Here is a 21372-nt window from a genome sequence, read left to right as displayed (position 1 = left end):
TGAACTCTTATTTCCACTAATAGAGAGGAAAAGAAACCACACTAAAGTGTGACAAAAGTTTTTCATTAAAATCTCTATAAAATGTGGGTAAGGCCAGAATAATATGTTTGTGGTTAATATTGAAAGTACTAAACTCTAAACAGATAAAGGAGACCTTCTCTTTATTTTACATGAGTACAACATGGCTTTATTTCATTGAGGAATTTGCACATCTAGAAGACTTTTGGCATCCTTAGAGCCCCAACAAAACAGATAGAAAGTAACTCTTGGTAGGGCTCAGCGTAAATGGAAAGAAAGGGGAAAAGTATAAAAAGTCAGATATAGCTGTATATAATGGTCCACACCTATAATCCTAGTACTTGGAAGCTGAGACAAAAGGATTGTAGATTTGAGGCCAGCCTTAGCAACTTATCAAGGCCCTCAGCAATTTAGTAAAACCTGTTTTAAAATTAAAAAAGAAAGAGCTTGGAGGTGTAGAATGAGGTAGAATGGACCTAGTAACACAATCCCCAGTAACACACACACACACACACACACACACACACACACTCATGCTGGTCTTGGGAAAGAGCTTCAAAATGTATGAATGTGTTGATATTGTGAAATGGCTTCAAAATAACTTTGGTATTAGAAAGCCAGAGCTTGGAGACAGGACAGGCATTCAGACAGGGAAAGGACCCTGCAGAGCTCCAGGCACCAAGGGTGATTAGCAAGAAAATAGAGGAAGCCCAGGGTCTTTTGCATTTCTAAGACAATCAAACTTCCCCAAGGATGTGCGAGGATGCTATGAGCCTACAAGAAATCCCAGACTTCAAAAAATCAATTAACACATTTTGGGGTGTAACAAGGCTTGGGGTGTATACCAGAGACAGAGACCCAGGCAGGTCTACAGGAAGGAATCCCCACATCAAAAGACCTGTCCCAGAGAAGGGGCAGATCTAGTTGGGTCAGAAGAGTTGGTATAAAACTGTTCTGTACCTAAAAGACTTTGCTGACTTCTTTTCAAGGATGGCCCCACTATGTCACCCTTTATGGCATAGTGCTTTACTCTAAGCTATGTCCTATCTTTCCATCTTTGTAATAATAAAAACGCTTAGGCTTACAGCAAAAGAGTTTGGGCTATTGTTTTCTACATAGCTCAGAACAAGAGCCTGTGGCTACATCTCACTGTAACAGTCTCACCATTACAACACAAACACACACATCAGATGTTTTATAATAGCTGACAAGATATGATTGAGAATATGAGAGGCATTCCCAGAAAAGTCTAGAAAACAATGACAAAAAGAATAGAGCAGCAAAATTACTTTAATATTAATGAGTTACGTGCTGGCCAAATATAGATTATATCAATGGCTTTATGCTGCAGAGAGCTTCCAATCCTAGGGGCTTCCTAGTCCAGGTTCTAAGTTGTACCAGATGCACCTTAGAGTTGAACTGGTAACATTTTCCATGTTGTCAGTCTTGCCAGTTTATGGTTTCACTATAGGAAACCTTCACTCAGTTCAAAACAAGTACAGTACTACTTTTTTAAAATTGGTGCATTGTAGTAATATATCTTAATGTAGTACAAGATGGTAATGGTATACATGCATACATCACTTATTTGGCCCTTCCCTAATTCTCACCCCATTCCCTCCCCCTTCCTCCTTCTCATGTTTGGCTTAGTAGTTTGATATGTTTGTGAGTGTACATCATGCACATAAGGAAATTTTCTTCTTTCCCCTTCCCATCTCCCTCAGTTAGGTGTGGTGAGCCGCCATTGAAAGATGGCGCCGGCTTCCTGCCTCTGAGCTTGATTAGGCACATGGCTGTGCAGGAAGCAACTCCATATTTGGAGGCTAGGGTTGCGTAACACATGACGTGGTGGTGACCTGACGAGCGTGAGCCAGTGAGTGAGTGAGATGTGGCAAGAAGTGATTGGGTGAGTTAATGTTTATAATGCCCTGCGCGAGGCAGATCTTTGCCATTCCGCCATTACGAGTATCCTGAATAAACGGCTTGCAAGAAGAGCTTCGTGTCGTGTCTTAATCGCTGGTCGAGGGACGCGACAACTGGTGGCCCGTACGGGGAAAAAACAGCTCCCGTGCGTGAAGCTCAGAACTTGCTGTCGTCAGGGAAGGTGCACCGGTAAGTCCCCTGGTAAGTTGGGGGGTCCGCGAAAAATGCGGGTAACGGCTCTCACCTGTGGATAAGGGGAGAGCAAATCCAGTAGAGCTGCGATCAAAGCAGACGCGGGAAAGTGGAAGTAGAGCCGCGGTCAAGCAGACGCGGGAAAGTGAAAAGTAGAGCCGCGGTCAAGCAGACGCGGGAAAGTGAAAAGTGGAATTGCGGTTAAAGCAGACGCGGGAAAGTGAAAGTGGAGTTGCGGTCAAGCAGACGCGAAAAAGTGAAAGTGGAATTGCGGTTAAAGCAGACGCGGGAACGCGAAGGTAGAGCCGCGATTAAGGCGGACCATTTTTGAATTTCATTTTGAGCTTAGTTTTGGGATGGGGGCTTCGCAGTCTCATCCAATTTTTTTGGCTCTCCAGGAGCTACTTTATTCTAGAAGTTTAGAATTTAGAGAGTCTACTTTAGAGAAATTTTTAAATGATTGTGACAGAGCTGCTCCATGGTTTGCTGTCTCAGGTAACCTGACAGTTCCTAGTTGGGAAAAGCTTGGTCGAGATCTTAAATATGCCAAGCAACAGGGAAGCCTTAATCCCTGTGTTCTACCTATTTGAAAATTGGTCAAAGGTTGTTTAGAAGATCAAAAATATGATGATGCTATTAAGGAAGGGCAAACCGCCCTCGAGTTACTCAAAGAACAGAAATCTGAAAAGCATAAGTCAGAACGGGCAGTTAGTGAAGCAAAGGAACCTGTCCGTTCCTCACTCTATCCGAATTTGTCTGAATTTAAAGGGCCAGACTCCTCTTCTGATTCTTCTGATGAAGAAAAGGGTTCGTTAAAGAAACAAATGGCCTGTGTGTCAATTCATTCAGCCTCGAAAAAATCTCGTTTGCCTAAATTAGATCCGGACTTTCCTATGCCCTCAGGTTTACAAGATCCTCCTCCTGGGCCACCGCCATCCTTACCATCCTCCACTCAGGGATCTCATAATTCCTTTTGCCCTCAAGTTTGGTCACGTGTTAGAACTGAGCTCCCGTTGGCCTTTCCTATTTTTCAAGATACACAGGGTGCTTGTTTTTATGAACCCCTTGATTTTAAGGTCATTAAGGCATTAGCAAAATCAGTTCGCATGTATGGGGTCACAGCTTCCTTTACATTAGCCCAAGTGGAAGCTCTGGCTAGAAACTGCATGACGCCAGGGGACTGGAATGGATTAACACGAGCGTGCCTCACCCCTGGACAATTTTTGGAATGGAAGGCCTTTAACATAGAATATGCCTCTGATCAGGCTGCTGCTAATGCTCTTGCTGGAAATCCTCAATGGGATCGAGATATGATTTTAGGACAAGGGCTACATGCCCAAAACCAAACCCGACTTCCTTTGGAAGTTTATAATCAAATAAATTTTTGTGCTATTAGAGCATGGAAGTCCCTTAGGAGCTCAGGGGAATCTGCTGGTAATCTAACCAAAATTAAGAACAAGTTGAGGTATTATGGCAGCTTGCACAGCTTGGATGTGAATGGAGATATCCTGGTCTCTGTGTTACCAGCGTTCAATACAAAAACTTTACAAAAGCCGCTAACCTGTCTCGGGAGTTGTCAATTTATCTTTTAGGCAACTGGACGGGAGAATTTGAAACCCAACTAGAGAGATTACGCACTGCCGTGGTCACCGTCAACTCGACTCGTGTGGACATCAGTTTGGCCGAAGGACTGTCATCTTGGATAACTCGTGCCATGAATCATCTAAAGGAATGGGCTGAATTGGGGGCCTTGATGGGATTATTGGTTGTGGCTGTGTTGTTTTGTGTCTGGTGCATTGCTCATCTTCGCCAAAGTTTTAATCATAATACAGCCATGTTTATACAGGCCTGTGTGGCTATCGAGGCAGGACAGTCACCCCAAGCCTGGCTCGCGGCAGCTAAGGCATAATGGCTCAGGTTGCAAGGCAAAGCACTGCAGCTGAGGGCACAAGTTTGGTCCTCAGGAAGAGTACGCTTGACTGCACACAGGTTAGGCACCCAAGTACCCGTCCCTAGAAAAAGGTGCCAGTGATTAATAGGGGTCAAACCTCTGCTCTTACCTGTTGCCTATAAAAACAAAAAGGGGGAATTGTGGTGAGCCGCCATTGAAAGATGGCGCCGGCTTCCTGCCTCTGAGCTTGATTAGGCACATGGCTGTGCAGGAAGCAACTCCATATTTGGAGGCTAGGGTTGCGTAACACATGACGTGGTGTCTGACCTGACGAGCGTGAGCCAGTGAGTGAGTGAGATGTGGCAAGAAGTGATTGGGTGAGTTAATGTTTATAATGCCCTGCGCGAGGCAGATCTTTGCCATTCCGCCATTACGAGTATCCTGAATAAACGGCTTGCAAGAAGAGCTTCGTGTCGTGTCTTAATCGCTGGTCGAGGGACGCGACAGTTAGGTGGCCTTATTTGCTCATCTATGGTTTCTCCTTCCCCTTCTAAGGTTCTTCCTATAACCTATTTTCTCCCTAGCTTCCACACACTATCAAGAACATCTGATTTTTTACTTTTTGTGACTGACTAATCCCATTTAGCAGCAAATCCCATGCGGTTAGAGGATTTATGAAAACAAAACGGAGACAAAAGAGATTTAAAACCTTGTGGTCTCCCTTAGTCTCCTATTTTTATTTTATTTTGTTTTATTTTATTGTTGCATTTTAATAATACATCTTGATGAAGTTCAGGGTGGTAGAGGCATATGTGTACACAGCACTCATTTAGTCCTCTCCCAGTTCCCATGCTATTTCCTCCCTCAGTTCCCATCAAATTTTCTCCCCCTTCCCTCCTTCTGATGCTCAACATAGTGTAGGTATATCATGTCCATTGAGGTGTTTCCCTCTTTTCCCTTTCCATCTCCCTCAGTCAGGTCAACTTCATTCATCTAATATTTCTCCTTCTCTGTCTAGAGTCCTTCCTATGTCCTGTCTTCTCCCTAGCTTTCACATTTTAGGGAGAACATTTGGCTTTTCACTTTTTGTAACTGATTAATCTCACTTAGCATAATGTTCTCCAGTTCCATCCATTTCCCCACAAATGAAGTAATTTTGTTCTTATTTATGGCTGAGTAAAATTCTATTGGGTACAAATTCCATAGTGTTGATGAGCATCTTGGCTAGTTCCATAGTTTGGCAGTTATGAATTGTGTGGCTATGAACATATATGTGCATGTATTAGTTTAGATCATTAACAATCAGAGAGAGTACATCAAAGCTACACTGAGATTTTACCTAACTCCAATTAGAATGGCAATCATTCAATACAGAAACAACAAATGCTGGCTGGTAAGTAAAGAAGTGAGAACATTGGGCATCTAACATATTGTTGGTGGGATTGCAATTAGGGCAACCACTTCGGATATATATACAAGAGAATTTTACTCAGCCATAAAAAAGAACAAAATTACATCATTTGCAGGGAAATGGATAGAGCTGGAGATCATTATTTTGAGTGAGATTAGTCAGTCACAAAAAGTAAGAAATCAGATGATCTCCTTAATATATAGAAGCTGGGGAGAAAAAGGCTATTGGAGAAACTCTAGAAAAGAAAAGAAAAATCATAGATGAGCAAATAAGGCAAACTAACTGAGGGGAATGGGCGAGGGAAGAGGAAAATTTCCTAATGTACATGATGTACATTCATAAACATATCAAAGTCAATCACTAGGCCAAACATGAGAAAGAGGGAGGGGAGAGAGAAGGGGGTGGGAAATGGGGAAGAGCTAAATAAGTGATATGTTCATGTATTCCTCTACCGTCTTGTACTCCAATAAGATATATGACTAAAATGCACCAATAAAAATAAAAATAAAAACACAAAAAACGGGGATGGGTGTGTAGCTCAGAGGTAGAATTCCCTTGGATTCAGGTCCCCATACCACACATACACAAAATACTGTTCAAAAATTAAAAATAAATTAGTTCAGTAACCAAACTTCCAATATCTTATTTGATTTTAAGTATTTACTTTCATACTATATTAAGACTGTCTATGAGTGTAATGAAGTCAGTGTAGCAATAGGAGAATATTGTTTATTTTAAAGAAATTATGTTGAATCTTTTGAGATTTATTTTACAATCTAGCTGCTCAATCAATTATACATCTTTCACCTATTAAGGGAAATAACATATACATTATTATTTGCATCTAATTAGAAGAAACTTATTGGTTGTATTGTTATACTGCTAGTCAATAGAATAAAATGAAGAGACATATTAGAAAACAGCACACAAAAATATTGAAATAAAGTATTTTATATTGATATGCTCACTAGTATTTTGCATATATTGTCTTTCTTTTACCATATCATAAACTCCTATTGTAATTCTTGATTTTTAAAACTTTTCCTTAACATTACTCTAGGTTTTTTTTTTGCTACATTTATCACAAAGCTAAATTCACAGGTACAGATACATTCATTCTTATGCTATGTAATTTCTGTATTTAGCATTATTTTAAAAATAACTCTAATAAAATAACTTTTGTTTTAGACTATATTACCTCCTATTAAATAACTGACACTATGTTAGCAAACCATGTTGATTTTAATTCCTTTATGGTATCTGCCATTTTATCTTAGGTCAGCTAAGATAATGATAATTATGGGTGAGTCAGATGACAGAAATAGCCCTTATTTTTAGAACATCTGAACTTAAATTTTAGCCTTAACAATTTTATCCATGAGCTTTTGAGTGATTTATTTTAACTTTTAAAGTTTTTATTCCATAGCCTTTTAAATAGAATTAAAAAGATATCTGTCTTTTCTATATCATTGTTTAATAAGGTTCAAAGGAGACGGTGAAATGCCAACACCATACAGGGAGAGTCAGTGATGGTGAATTTCCTTTTCTTCTCATTCTAAAGACATCCAGTGCTAAATGAAATTGAGATCATATGAGATAGGAATGAGAATTTCCAGGATAAAAGCACTTCCTTAATGCTCAAAATAAGTGTTTGCTTTAATTCTGATATAAAACTTGATTATTAAAAAGTTTAAACATTAAAAGTAGATATTATGATATTACATGTATTCAAAGCAAGATAGGTAACATTAAAACCTTCACATTTATATACTCTCTGTACCATACCATATAGTGTTTAAAATATCACATTAATATTGAAAAACTTCTATGCCCTAGAAAATGTACAAGCTATACCAGCAGTCAAGATTTTTCTCCTCTTATCCTCTATTCCAATGAGGAAGTCAGGCATGGGAACTAATTATAAAGATGCAATGTGATGGGTGTCACTGTCAAGGCCGCTGCATCGGCAACTAGTTGTACTGTTGGGGGCTGGAGTGGGAGAGGTAAAATGTCAGAACTGGATAATGAGTTTTTGTAGTTTATTTGGCAGGTACTGGTGTTTTCCTTGAATGAAAGAGGGATAATAAAACATCATGTCCCTAAATGCTTCTTTCCATTCACCTAAACCTAACCAAGTTAAGGGAACAATGAAAGTAGGTTATGCTATAATATCCAGATACATATTATTTTGAAGAACAATGTACTGGAAATTAGGGGAAATCAGTGTTATCTGTAGAAAGCCACTTTCTTACATGTGCACTAGGAAATAACTCCTTGGGATTCTGGGCCAACAAGGAAACTGAGCAAACCAGGTAAGTTTATGCTGATGAGGTCACTCCTTCTCAGCTCAACATATAAAGTCCCTCCTCAGAAGGAACAGGGGAAGAACTGAAAGCCTTGAGGAAATATGCATGTTATTTGTTTAGTCAGTCTCCATGGGACAAAATAACATGAGGGAGAGTAAACACTACTTGGCAAACCACTATGAGGAACAGAGGTACTATCTGTTCATTCTGTCACCACTAACGTTCCTTGTAAGCACTCCTCAGTAAAGCCTTATGCTTTATACCTCATTTCAGGGTATTTTCTTTTGTCTCTTAGCAACCTATCACACCATCCTAGCAAAGCTGGGCTGTGGACCTAGCACCCCGGAACAAGAGTAAAAAATACAGAAGAGTAGGGGTGGGAAAAAGAACGCCAAAGTGGATGTGCTGCTTATGTTCCTGATTTAGGCAAGTGGGGTTTATTCTGCCAGAACTGTGAGAAGCACACAGAATGCCTTCCAGAACTAGATACCTATTATGTATCCAGCAATACCACTTCTGGATACCTACCCAGAACAATGGAAACCAAACTACCAACCTATTTTTTATATTTTTATTTTGAAACAGGGTCTCATTAAGTTGTGGAGGGCCTCACTAAGTAGCTAAGGCTGGCCTCCAACCTGTGATCTCCCTGTTTCAGCCTCCCAAGTACTGGAACTACAGGTGTGCATCATCACACCAAACTTGACAGTCTTTTAATTGGCTATTTTTTTTAGCTACTTTAGAGTGATCAGAAAATAAAATGTTACATGCCTGAGATTTTAGCAATGGGAAAAGAATGAGTTTATGAAATATAACAGGAAGTGATTGGTGGAAAGTACAATCAATTTTTTGTGTGGGGTGCTAGAAATCGAATCCATGTCCAGTGCAAAATAGCATTTTTAGAGATGAAAACACATGATACAATTCTCAAAGAAGGATGTTCAACATAATTATTCTTTTTGGAAATGACAGTAAATTAAAATCAAAACAAGATGTCGTGCAAATGTGGTGATACAGGCCTAACATCCCAGTACCTGGGAGGCTGGAGGCTTGAGGCCAGCATCAGCAATTCAGCAAAGCCCTCAGCAACTGACAGTCACTTAATGAGACCCTGTTTCCAAATATAATAATAAAAAAGAATTGAGTGTATAGCTCAGAGATAGAATGCCTAGAATGCCCCTGGATTCAATCACTGGTACAACACACACACACACACACACACACACACACACACACACACACAGTGATGCCATTACACATTCATAGAGGCTGAGATTACAGATTAAAGTGGTGGTGCCCAGTGCAGACAAGAATCATAATTCTCATACACTGCTGGTCATAATGCACTGTGGCACAGTCATTCTGGAAAATAGGCAGTCTATTATAAAATTAAAAATATTTCTACCATATAACATAATAATACAATTTCCATGTATTTTTATCGAAGAGAAATGAAAGGTTATGTTTGTTTCATGGCACAAACCTTGTTAATAAATAAATTATTTGGTGTTTATAGCAGCTTTATTTATAATCACTGAACACCGGAGACAAACCAAATGTTTTTCAGTAGGTAAACTGATAAAGCATAGTATTTCCATTCAGTGGAAGGCTGCTATGAACTAAAAAGAAACAAATTACATTTACACAGAATAACACCAAGTATTCCTAAAAGCTTTGTACTAAAAAGTCAGACCCTACATGGCTCGTTTTATATGATCTTCTATGAAAGGCAAAACTTTAGGAGCAGAAGTCGGACCAGTGGCTGCCACTGTCTGGTGGTAGAAGAGGGGCACAAAAAAACATTTGGGGTTGCATTACACTGCTCAGTCTGCTGTAAATAAAACACCATAAACTGGGTGGCTTAGAAAAAACAAGCAAGCCAGGCTTGGTGGTGCACATTGGTAATCTCAGTACTTGGGAGGCTGAGAAAGGAGGATCACAGGTTCAAGGACAGCCTCGACAACATAGTGAGACTCAGCAACCTAGTGAGACTTTGTTTGAAACTAAACAAAATAAATTAGGGCTGGGAGTGTGGCTCAGAGGTAGAACATTCCTGAGTTCAATGCTCAGTGCCAAAAAAAGTTATTAAAAAAAACCAAACAAGTAATTATTTGTTGCACTTTTAAATGTTGGGAAGTGTTCTTTTTCTTCTTTTTCTCCTCCTCCTCCTCCTCCTCCTCCTCCTCCTCCTCCTCCTCCTCCTCCTCCTCCTCCTTCTTTTTGGTATAAAAATGTAAAAGTTTTTTTTTAAGCTAGGAAAAGATAGAGGCCACAACCCCCCCAAAGTGGGGGGGGTAGAAAGAGAATGACTTTGAAGCCCTTGAGGAGCAAGCTTTTAAACATTCCTGAGGTTTTCCATCTGTTCTGATTAGTCAAAATCAGATTTTTGGAGACCAATGACTTTTGCGCAATTTTGATGCTTAATTTGAAAGACTACCTGTAGCCGTTCAGGGCCCTGGTTCCCTGGCACCCATCAGTCTCTCACCTTCCTGATCACCTTCCCCAACCTCACAGAAAGCAGGATGCAGATGACTGCTTTAATTCCTTTCATTTTCAGATCATCTGCCCTACCTCATGTCTTCTCTCTGATCATATGACCCTAACTGCTTTTAGGGAAATGGAGTGATGTCCACTCTAACTTCTTCTAGCTGGTAGGGGGCACTGTCAAGGTATTGCCATTTAGAATCTCAGGGCATGGATGATCATGAGTACCATGGAAGAAGAAATTCTTCATAAGACTTTTTTTTTTATAATCATCTGAATTTGGAAGGTTGAAGAGTTTCGTTATCTTAGCTCAAAATCATTCATGGTGATTCAGTGGGTATCCACAGGAAAAACGGATACATTACTACATTATACAATAACTCAGATATCTTGCCATCGTTTTTTAATAATCCATTACCTTAGTCCATCCATTTGCTAGCATTTTAAATTGGAGGTCAGATAGCCAACCATTTTCATAGATCATAAGTCATTATGTGTGTGTGTGTGTGTGTGTGTGTGTATAAACATTGTTAAAAGATATATATATATATCTTTTAATACATATATATTAAAAGATTATATATAATATATATAATATATATGTATATATATGTATATGTGTATATATATTGTATATAATATATATATTGTATATAATATATACATATTGTTAAAAGCTTTTGGGACACAAAGCCTGAAAAAAAAAAAACATGTCCTTTTTAACTTATCTGAAACAAGATTTTTTGGGCATAGAATTTTAAACAGGACTCAGATCTTCAGGAGCTTATAGAAATAGAAATCTCTACTTTTTGTAGTATTTGATGGTCCTGGACCTCAAGAATGACAGGGCCCATTTCTCACAAAGGTTGCCTTCTGCCTGTATACTTGCATGGTGCAAGGGACAAGGAAGCTCAGTAGAATTCCTTTTATAAGTATGCTAATTCTTTAAATGTGGGTAGGGTCCTCATACCCTAATCACTACCCAAAAGGCCTTATCTAAATAAAATCATCTTCATGTTTAGGATTTTAATATACAAATTTTGAGTTAGATACATTCAGACACAGGAAGAGTGATGGAAATATTCTCTATTTTAGGAACTGTTTACATGACCTTATACATTTTTCTTAAAAGATTGAACTGTACACTTAAAGACGGTATATTTTCTGATACAAAAATTATACCTGAATACACCTGATTTTAAAATAAAAGGCATATGTGACCTATGAAATGCCTCAATAAATGATAGTTATATGTACATTTTTAATATTTGAAAAGAATGATTAAAGATCTAAATCCTTTTTCAAATTAATCACAAGATTCAATGTGAACAATCAAAACTAGGAAGCTTCTAACATTTACACAGAAATGCTAAAGGGACTAGATTAAGCATGATATTTTGAAGGTGTATAAGTTGGGGTGACTTTTTCAATAAGATATCAAGACAAAAACTTATAAAACTAAAATAAATATAAAATAAAATAAAACTAAAATAATAAAATATGTAATACTGATTCAGGGAAATAAAGAGCAATAGGAAAAAAGTGAGCACACAAGCCAGGCATAGTGGCACACACTTGTCATCTCAGTACTTGGGAGGCTGAGACAGGAAGATTCGGGTTCTTGGCCAGTCTCAGCTACTTAGTGAGGCCCTCTGCAACTTTACTGAGATCCTATCTCAAATTAAGGGCACCAAATGTAGTTTAAATGTATAACATTTATGTTCAATAAAAATTTTGTATTAAAATTTTTATTTGTAAAAATAAATAAAAGAATGTAGAGAATTCATTGTAATAAACAGTATCCCAATTAAAAAAAAAAAAAAAACAGGCATGGTGGCACACACTTGTAATCCCAGTCCTTGGGAGGCTGAGACAGGAGGATAGCACAGGTTCGAAGCCAGCCTCAACTATTTAGTGAGGCTCTCAGCAACTTAGTGAGACCCTGTTTTCAAATAAAGTGTAAAATAGGTCTGTGAGTATAGTCCGAAGATGGGAAAGCCCCTGGGTTCCACCCCCAGTAAATAAATAAATAAATAAATAAATAAATAAATAAATAAATAAATAAATTATAGGGTTAGTGGGTGTAGCTTGAAAGTAGAATGCCCTAGGGTTTAATACCCAGCACTACAAAAAAAAAAAAAAAAATGAGCATACAAGAAGAGACTAAACTTTTGTGGGATCTTTATATGAGCTAGAGGCATGAAAAATCAAAAGTAAATGTAGTTACTCAATAAATTACAGCAAACAATACTTTTCCTTGTAAAATAAAATACCTGAATCAAACCATGTAGAACTACTATGCCTATAACACAGTGCTAAACATGAACAAAGAAAATATTTAAAACTATATTTAAGGTTAATGTTAAAATATTTGGGCAGGGAAGTTTTTTTCTTAAAGAAAAGATAATTCTACCTAAAATAAGTTTTAAAACTTTTATATTTAAAAAATGAAATATAGAGTTCAAATAAATACAATAGTCTGGGAAAATGTAATCAGTACATACTATAGGCAATAGGAAAAAATTCAAATAATTCTTATCAGTCTATAAGAATATGATAAACAATCCAATAGAAAATGGGCAAAAGGTATACATTGGTAATTCAAAAAAGAGCCAACAGGCAAGTAAGTAAGAAAACAGATAGTGGAAGCTGGAAAAAATGCAAAATAAATTATAAAAACTTATAGCAATTTCAAATGATAGCAGGATGTGAGAATAGAAAACTTCTTTGCATCTATGGTAAATCAGTTCAATTGCTTTGAAAAGAAACTCATAAAATTAAAAATAAACCTACCTTAAAGACCAGCAATTCCATTTTTAGCATATTCTCATACATTCAAGATATATGCACATAGACATCCATTACCATCCATTACCATTTAATGCTGATTGTGTGTATGTATTGTGCCTGAGAAAAAGGTATTTTGAAATGGTCATTTCTCTTCTTTCTTTGGATTTGTCAAGAAAGAAATGTGAAGACTGAGCCAAGTTTGTTTTGGATAAAGAAATAAATCTGGGTCTTTCAAACATGATGCAAAAATGGGTTGAGGCCAAAACATCCTACACAATAGCTGTGCTAATTTTATCTGAATTACTTCAAAATAGATATTACTCTTAAGTAATAAATATAATGGAAAAATATTAATATCATACCCATAAAATTTTTCAGTTACTTTACCTTATTTGTAAATACATTATTATTGTCCTTTTATTGTTATTGCTTGTTAGAATGCATCCTGATATAAATAAATAATTTTAAGAGTTATAAATTTTATGCCAAGAGCATTTTTGAGACTTCTTAATAAAAGGATAATTTTTGTTTTGTGGCAGTCACTTGTTTTAACAATTGTTCAAAAGCAGTCATTATATATTTAACATCTATTTGGAAAAAACAAGTCATCATAAATGAGCATTATATTTATATCTCTAGCTTCTATAAAGAAGAACTGGCATGAAGATGATAAAAAGTAGGTTTGAAATGTAGACACAGTTTCCATAGAAGCAAAATTCAGCCCTGTCCATCCACGCTGTTTTAAGCTGTCATGTCCTTTGACCTTGCTTTCAGTCTTAGCTTTTCATACTGGCTGCATAGAAAAGAATCCCATGGTGGTGGACACTGTGAAGGTTCTATCACCACAGCTCTGTTTGCACAGTCAAAAGCAAAGCAAAGCAAAAGGAAACTTGTAAAAAAAAATTACAGTTCTTTATATATTAATCTTGTTCAAAAATAGTATTAATAGATTTCCCCACAAAGCATGAAGATGGAAAAACACAAGCCCTCTTGGAGTATAACAGGAGCTTCCTGCCCTAATACAGATAATTTGCCTAATGACTTAATGCTTAGAAAGGAACTGGTGCCAAGTAGAAAGTGGCTATCAAGAAAGATGATACTACTTAAGTTAGAGAGGAGTAAGAAGTTCTGGTGTGCTATTTCATAGCGGGATGAATATAGATAATAATAATCTACAATATGTATTTAGCAGGATACTGGAGATTGAACCCAGAGGCACTCTACTTCTGATCTACGCCTCCAGTACTTTTTATTCTTATTTTGGAACAGGGTCTTGATGAGGTTGGCTTTGAACCATACTCCTGTCTCAGCCTCCCAAGTATCATGTTTGGCTATACTGTTTATTTTTTAAAAGCTAGAAGACATTTTTAGAATGTTTTCACTATGAAGAAATGATAAATGTTTGATGAGATAGATACCTTTAACCTGATCAAAGCATTATATAATGTAAACACATACCAAAACATCACATACTGCTCCATAAATAAGTGTAATTTTTATGTTTTTTATGTTATCACTTAAAATAATTTCAAATAATCACATTCTTTTTAGCTGGGGTGACTTGCTTTAAATGAGATCTATTTCATTCTGCATCTCTTTAGATTGAATATACAAATAAGTTATTATAGATAAACAGAGTGAGTAAGCATCATAACCCAGTTAAACTTCCCAATTATCTGCTGAGTCTGAGCTTATGTCTAACCAGAATTATGTCAGTAGCAACTTTGTAAATTTAATCTCAATTTTCTTCCTAATGTTGAACTCAGGATTTTACTCACATAATATTTTTTGAGTATAATGTCTATATATTTATTTTATAAATAACAAATAAATGGGATATAAACTGAATACTTAAGATTTTCCACGTGATGGTTTTTTTACATCTTTTTTTTACTCTATTTTGAACATTTATATCCTAAAGAAACTCAAATATTACAAATTTTGGAGAAAAGACAGCTGAATAGAAAGAAGCCAAAAAAAAAATTCACTGAAAAGAGGGAAAGCATTGCCTTCAGTATATTTTCCTAATTCCTCAAAAACTTTTATGAAGGAAAAATAAAAATGAAAGTAATCAATGGAATAAATTTAGATGATATACTAAAACAGCGAGGATAAAGTACTTCTATACAGTGAGCCGGAATTTTGAACTCACAATTTTAGCACCCAAGGTTTATGTAAATAAATTATTACCATGCTTTTAAGGCAAAAAAGAAAATTTGTAATTACTCTGCTAGGATCTGCTGTCTACCTCACCTATTAAAGAACTTCTCAAGAAGATTTAGACTGTTTTTGTGCATTCCACAGATATTTGTGGGGAATATAACACATATACTGAATACTTTTCATTTTATTATACTGCTCAGAAATTTGCAAGATGTTTACCTTATAATAATAATTCTCAAATTCAAGTTGCATAAAAGTCACCTGGAGACCTTATTAAAACGCAAATATTGGGCCCCAACCACAAAAAGTCTGATTTAGTAGGAATGAACAATTCGCATTTCTAAGAAGTTCCCTTGAATTTCTAAGAAGTTGCTACAGCTACTTCTGGTCCAAATATCACTTCTGCCTTGCAGGATAATGGATCAGAAATGAAGCTCACAAATTAGAAATACTCAGTGAATGGTGGCATTTGCCATTGCTACTTATTTTCTTTTTATAGAAATACTATAAGCTCATTTTAAAACTTCCAAAATATAAAAAATACTAAAAATTAAAATATTTTATAATCCTACTTTAATAAAGATATTTTGATCTCTTAACTATCTCTCAACTTAACTAGCATTTACACCTGTTTGTGTTAGTTGCATCCATCACTTCTTGACTCGAGGGGTCATACATCTTTATCTCTGCTTATTAAATTTTACATATTTTCAACACTGAGCATAGATATCTTCTCTTTGAATATTTACTATATGATAGACTATGTAAGTCTTCTTTCTCTGAGCTCCTGAATGAATCGAAGATACAAAGACTAATGATAGGAATCAGAGATTACAGATCATTGTCCTCAGTATGTATAGTTAATAAAACCAAGTCCAAAGAGGTTCGCTGAAAGAACCAGAGGCTAATGTTCCCAGGCATGTGTGAGTGGGGCACTGAAGAAACAACCCAGGTCATTACACCTCTGAGCTACCCCCCTCCCCAGCCCAATTTTATTTTATTCTGTAACAGAGTCTCACTACATTACCACACACTTGCCTAGAACCTGCCATCAACTTCTCAAGTATTGGAATTACAGGCATATGCCACTGTGCATTCATTATATTTTCTGAAAAGTTTGGATATATATCATGATAAGTGCAGCAGAAAGTGTAATTAACTTAGAGCTGTGCTCAGGCTTCAAAATCTATTCTTAAAACCACAAATAGGAAAAAGAATTCTGTTTATATCAGAATGATTTATATTTCATTGTTTTACTATGGATATACTTTAAAATTTTTTGAGTGTTCATTTAATTGAAATTGCTAAAATGACATTTTGAGCTAAGGCAGGTGTCATTTCATCACTCTCTTTTTAAATTTTACCCTATCTGCCTCAGAGATTCTTGTGGGTTCAAAGGGGAAAAGGTTGACTATATTTGTTTCCCTTCTGCAGATTCTGTTTCAGTGTTTAGTGATATAAGCATCTATTTGCTTAATGTCCATATCATATCATTTTTGGACTATAAGATTCATGGGGGCAGGTATCATATTGCTATGGTTTGAATAAGTGTCTCCCAAAGGCCCATGTGTTCAGGGTGGTTCCCTGGTGATGCTAAGAGGAAGTAATAAAACTTTAGGAGGCATAAACTAGTCAGTGGACCATAGGTCATTGAGAGTATCACCCAAAATAAATTGTGAGATCCCAGTTTTCCCTTTCTCTTTTGCTTCCTGACCATGAGATATCTGTTTTTTCTCTGCCACAAACTCCTGCCATGATGTGTAGTCTTGCCACAGGTCCAAAAGTAGTGAGGCCAATTGATCAACTGAAACCTCCAAAACTGTGAGCCAAAATAGACCTTTTCTCCTTGTAAGTTAATTACCATACATAAAGCTGATTAACACAATTACTTTTTGTTTGCTTGTTTACCACTATGTACTTGTAACCTGCCCCAAACTGAGCAATGTGCTTCCTTATCTTAATTGAGAAGGGGAAAAGTGGAGAGAAAGGATATCTTTTATAATGTGTGGAATGAACATCTTTAATTTAGTCTGATGGAGTAAATTTGGCAAAAAAAGACTATGCACTTGTTGGACTAAGGGTAGTGAACTATCAATCTTTTGAATAATAACTTTAATAAGGGAAATTGGAATTACCTAAATGGTTTAAGTGTTTTTGAATTAGTTCTGGGAGGTGGAGGTGAATTAATTCAACTTAAACCATGAAAGTGTCAAACAAGTGGGGAAAGAGAAAAGAAGGAGAATTGGCACTTATCCTGAAAGGAAATCAGCAGCATAGCTGGAGATAACACTTTTAGATTTTCATCAGTTTCTTTCTTTTCCTCCATCTTCCCTACTGTTAAGGAGGTGTCAAAGGGCCACATATTTAATTCAACAGTGCTGATACTGTCCAGCATTATCTTAGAACTCTTCTTTTCTTGGATTACTTTCAAAGCTCTGGTCCATTATTTTTATATTCTAAGCAGGTGAATTTCAAATCAAATAATGGCCCCAAAATTGCTAGAACCGATACAGACACAAAGGGAAAGTACGCAGAGAAATTCTGCTAGCTTCAGAAATGAGAGAAAATTATTAAGCAGCTGCAAATATTTTGTCGTGTAATTTGTGAACCTTCTCTGAACTGATGCTACTTTGAATGGCAATGCATATATTTTAATGTGACTGTCATAAAATTCTGGCTTAAAATGTCTTAATTCTTTACAGTAAAGGATGTCACAATATTTTTTAATTTTTTCTGTGCTAATCATTAACATAGAAATGCCCTAAATTTTAATATTATAGATTACTGACCTATTTTACTAAATAGTTTAACAAATATTAAGTGTACTCTATTGTAATCCTTTATAAATTTAAACCCCTTCATTTCCTGGCAGGCTGGCCGAATCATAAAATAACATCTCTTGTGGATTGCACAGCTATAAAATGTCAGTTGGCTGGATTATCACATCTTACTTAGCTGACAGTGACGGCATATTGACATTCTTACAGCATCCTGGTACACTAATAATAAAGAGTCCAAGTCTTTATTTTAAAACTGAAAAATTGTGTCATGAAACAGAATTTGACAGGATCTTAGTCATTTCCTTTCTGTTCCTATAGATAAAGGTGTTATGATACTCAATTTTTGTGTCAACTTGACAGAGCCATGTAGTATTCAGATTTTGTTTTCAAAATTATTCTGGTATGGCAGTAAAATTATTCCTGACTAAAATTAACATTTTTGTTTAAATGTATTCTTTCACATATCTACAAAAATAAAAATTATACATATTACCAAGATAACCTGATGTCCAGATCTCTGCATTGTTTAATTTATTCTCTCTTCCTGTCTTCAAGCTGGGACATGGGTCTTCTGCCTTTGGACAAAGACAGGAAGCACACTAGATCTTCTCCTGGGTCTCTAGCTTTCTGGCTGCAGATCATGGAAGTTAGCCTCTAAAATTGTATGAGCCAGTTTCTCAAAACAAATTAATCTCTAGATAGATGACAGGTAGATAGATGATGATGATGATGATGATGATGATGATGATGATGATGAAGATAGATAGATGAAGAAGAAGATAGATTTCTTCTGTTTCTCTGGAGAACACTGGCTAAAAGAATGTGTGAATGAGAGGGGAAAGTATATTTTCAATGTCATTCATTTAAAGTCTTTACTATACATATATTATATACTATGCATGTAAGGGAATTGTTTGCATATATCATTTAATCTGTATAGTATAAATTTAGAAAACATTTTCACATAACTCTGAATATTTTTAATCTAATAATTTTGACAGGATAAGATAAGACTCCTTTACTATTTTTAATTGATAATTTATGGAAGAGGATAAGACTCCTTTAATTAATCCTTGTGATGTGGAGTATATGTAGTCAACAGAGCTCTTTCATTACAACTACATTCCAACTGACATTACCAAAAATAAGTCCCTGGTGGCTTCCCTCTTCATTCTTAGTCTGTTTTCAAATGTTCTCTGACAAGCTCCTGCAGCTCCTGAAGCAGTTCTTTCAGTCCTCACATCACTGGATGGGGTGGTTTTCCCTTATCTGTATTGCCAAGGGAAGTGGTGATTGAATGGTCTCAAGAGCCAGTCTCTCCATTTCTCTTCCTTTCTTCTCAGCCAGTAAGTAGCCTCTTTGCTTACAAGATACTACCATGCTATAAATTAATTCATTTAACATAGTGCCACCCTGCTGGCAAAAGGGAAACAGTGGTAATAAAAATGCACATGACCCCATGTGACTTACAATTCTAGAAGGATTTCAACATTCAACAAATAGACAACTTGTTACGTTATTATAAACTGGAGCAAGGAAGAACATATAAATAACAGTTAACTTATTTTTCCTTTGAACGCCTTCATAACTGGGCCAAGTAGCTCTTATTAATGTGATTAGGCAAGGTCAATTAACAAGGAGTTAGGGTAATGGATAGAGTTTATGTAACTTATTTCTCTAGGTTCCTGTTACCAAGGACTCACAAAGCTATGATGAAAAGAGGAAATCTTCCTGTTGTAGTCACATGTGGGAGTTCCAAGACTGAAGTCTCTGATCCCCAGTTCTTGATTGCTTTTAAAAAGGAATTCAGAAAAGACACCAAAGCAGCGCTGGGCATGGTGGTGCACACTTGTAATCCCTGTGCTTGGGAGGTGGAGACAGGAGGAGCACACAGGTTAGAAGCCAGCCTTGCTGGCTTAAGAGATCCTGTTTCCAAATAAAAATATAAAATAGGTCTGGGAGTATAGCCCCGAGATAGAAGGGTTTCATTCCCAGTTCCACCAAATAAAAAATAAAAAAAAAAATAAGACACCAAAGGAAGGTGTTGTTTCAACAAAGAGAATGTTAAGAGTGGAAGTACAGTAGACTCTCAAGGGTGAGAATGGATCCCCATCAGCTTGCCTAGAAATCCCTGTAAAAGCACTGGCAGCTGTTTATATCTGCTTGTAGTTCCTGATTTTCTGATGTCATTTGATTGACAGGGACAAGTGGCAGGAGACTATTCGGCCCTATTTCAGCTGCTTCACATGTGCTTATTCATAAACCAAAAGGTTAATGATATGTTAAAAAGCATTATAATTATGTAGGGGCATTTAGGGTGATTTAAGTCCTTAGGTCCCCTTCTGCACAGGGGTAATCCCCGAGGCTCTTATTTTAATACATTTTAGCTCTTAGAAAAATAAGTCTTTAGCCAGAAAAATGGTGCATGTCTATAATCCCAGTACTTGGGAGGCTGAGATAAAAGAATCACAAGTTAGAGGCCAGAGAGTGGTAACTTAGTGAGAACTTGTTGCAAAATAAAAAATAAAAATAAAAATAAAAAGGGGTTGAAGTGTAGCTTGGTAGAACACCTTTTCTTTTAGTTCCTCATTTCTACTACCACCTCCTCCAAAAGAGAAGAAGAGAAAGATAAAGGTCTTTAACTGCAGTTTGACCACATCTGGGTGGGTTTGGGGGAGTGTCTTCCTGTCCATAGGCAGGCCTGGGAGTTTCATAGCATGGAAATTTCAAATAGCATTCCTTTCTATATATATAGCATGCCTTTCTGTATACCTGACATTCTCCCATCTGGGCCCATAGGCACATAGTAACATATGTGCCTAGTAAATTTGATTGCCATTTTTCTTTTTCACTTAAAGATCATACTTTCAAATTTTGAAGACTTCATCTTAACTACTAGATTTCTTTGATTATGTTGATTGCCATTTGATCATCTTGCTCATCTTTCTAGTCTATGGTCCAACAGTAGGTTATTAGGCCTTAAATCAATGCTGCCCTACATATCTTGTCTTTCAGAAAAAAATAGAAATTCTGTTTATTTATTTACTTCTCTTTATAAGCTCATCAACTCCATAGAGTTCTATTTAAAAATACTAGTAAGGGCAATCCCATTTGGAATAGAAGCATTACACCGTGCAAGATACTGTGGCCCTGTTCCCCCTCCCGTCGCCATCTCTCACCCTTGCCAACTCCTAAAGCAAATCATGTATTTCAGCTCTTCTCTTGAATTAACAGATTGTATCAGATACATTTCTCAGGTGGAAATGAGGATAATAGCAGGGTGCTTACAAAATCAGAGACTAGTTATCATGATGAAAGTGTCTTTATTTGACCTTTCCATAAAAAACTATCAAGTACACAAACATTTACATGAGTACCTAACTGACTTTGTAGTAGATATAAATTGGGTCATCA

This window comes from Muscardinus avellanarius (genome assembly GCF_963383645.1).
Source record: "Muscardinus avellanarius genome assembly, chromosome: 1".
NCBI lineage: Eukaryota > Metazoa > Chordata > Mammalia > Rodentia > Gliridae > Muscardinus > Muscardinus avellanarius.
Note: the sequence above shows the minus strand (reverse complement) of the source record.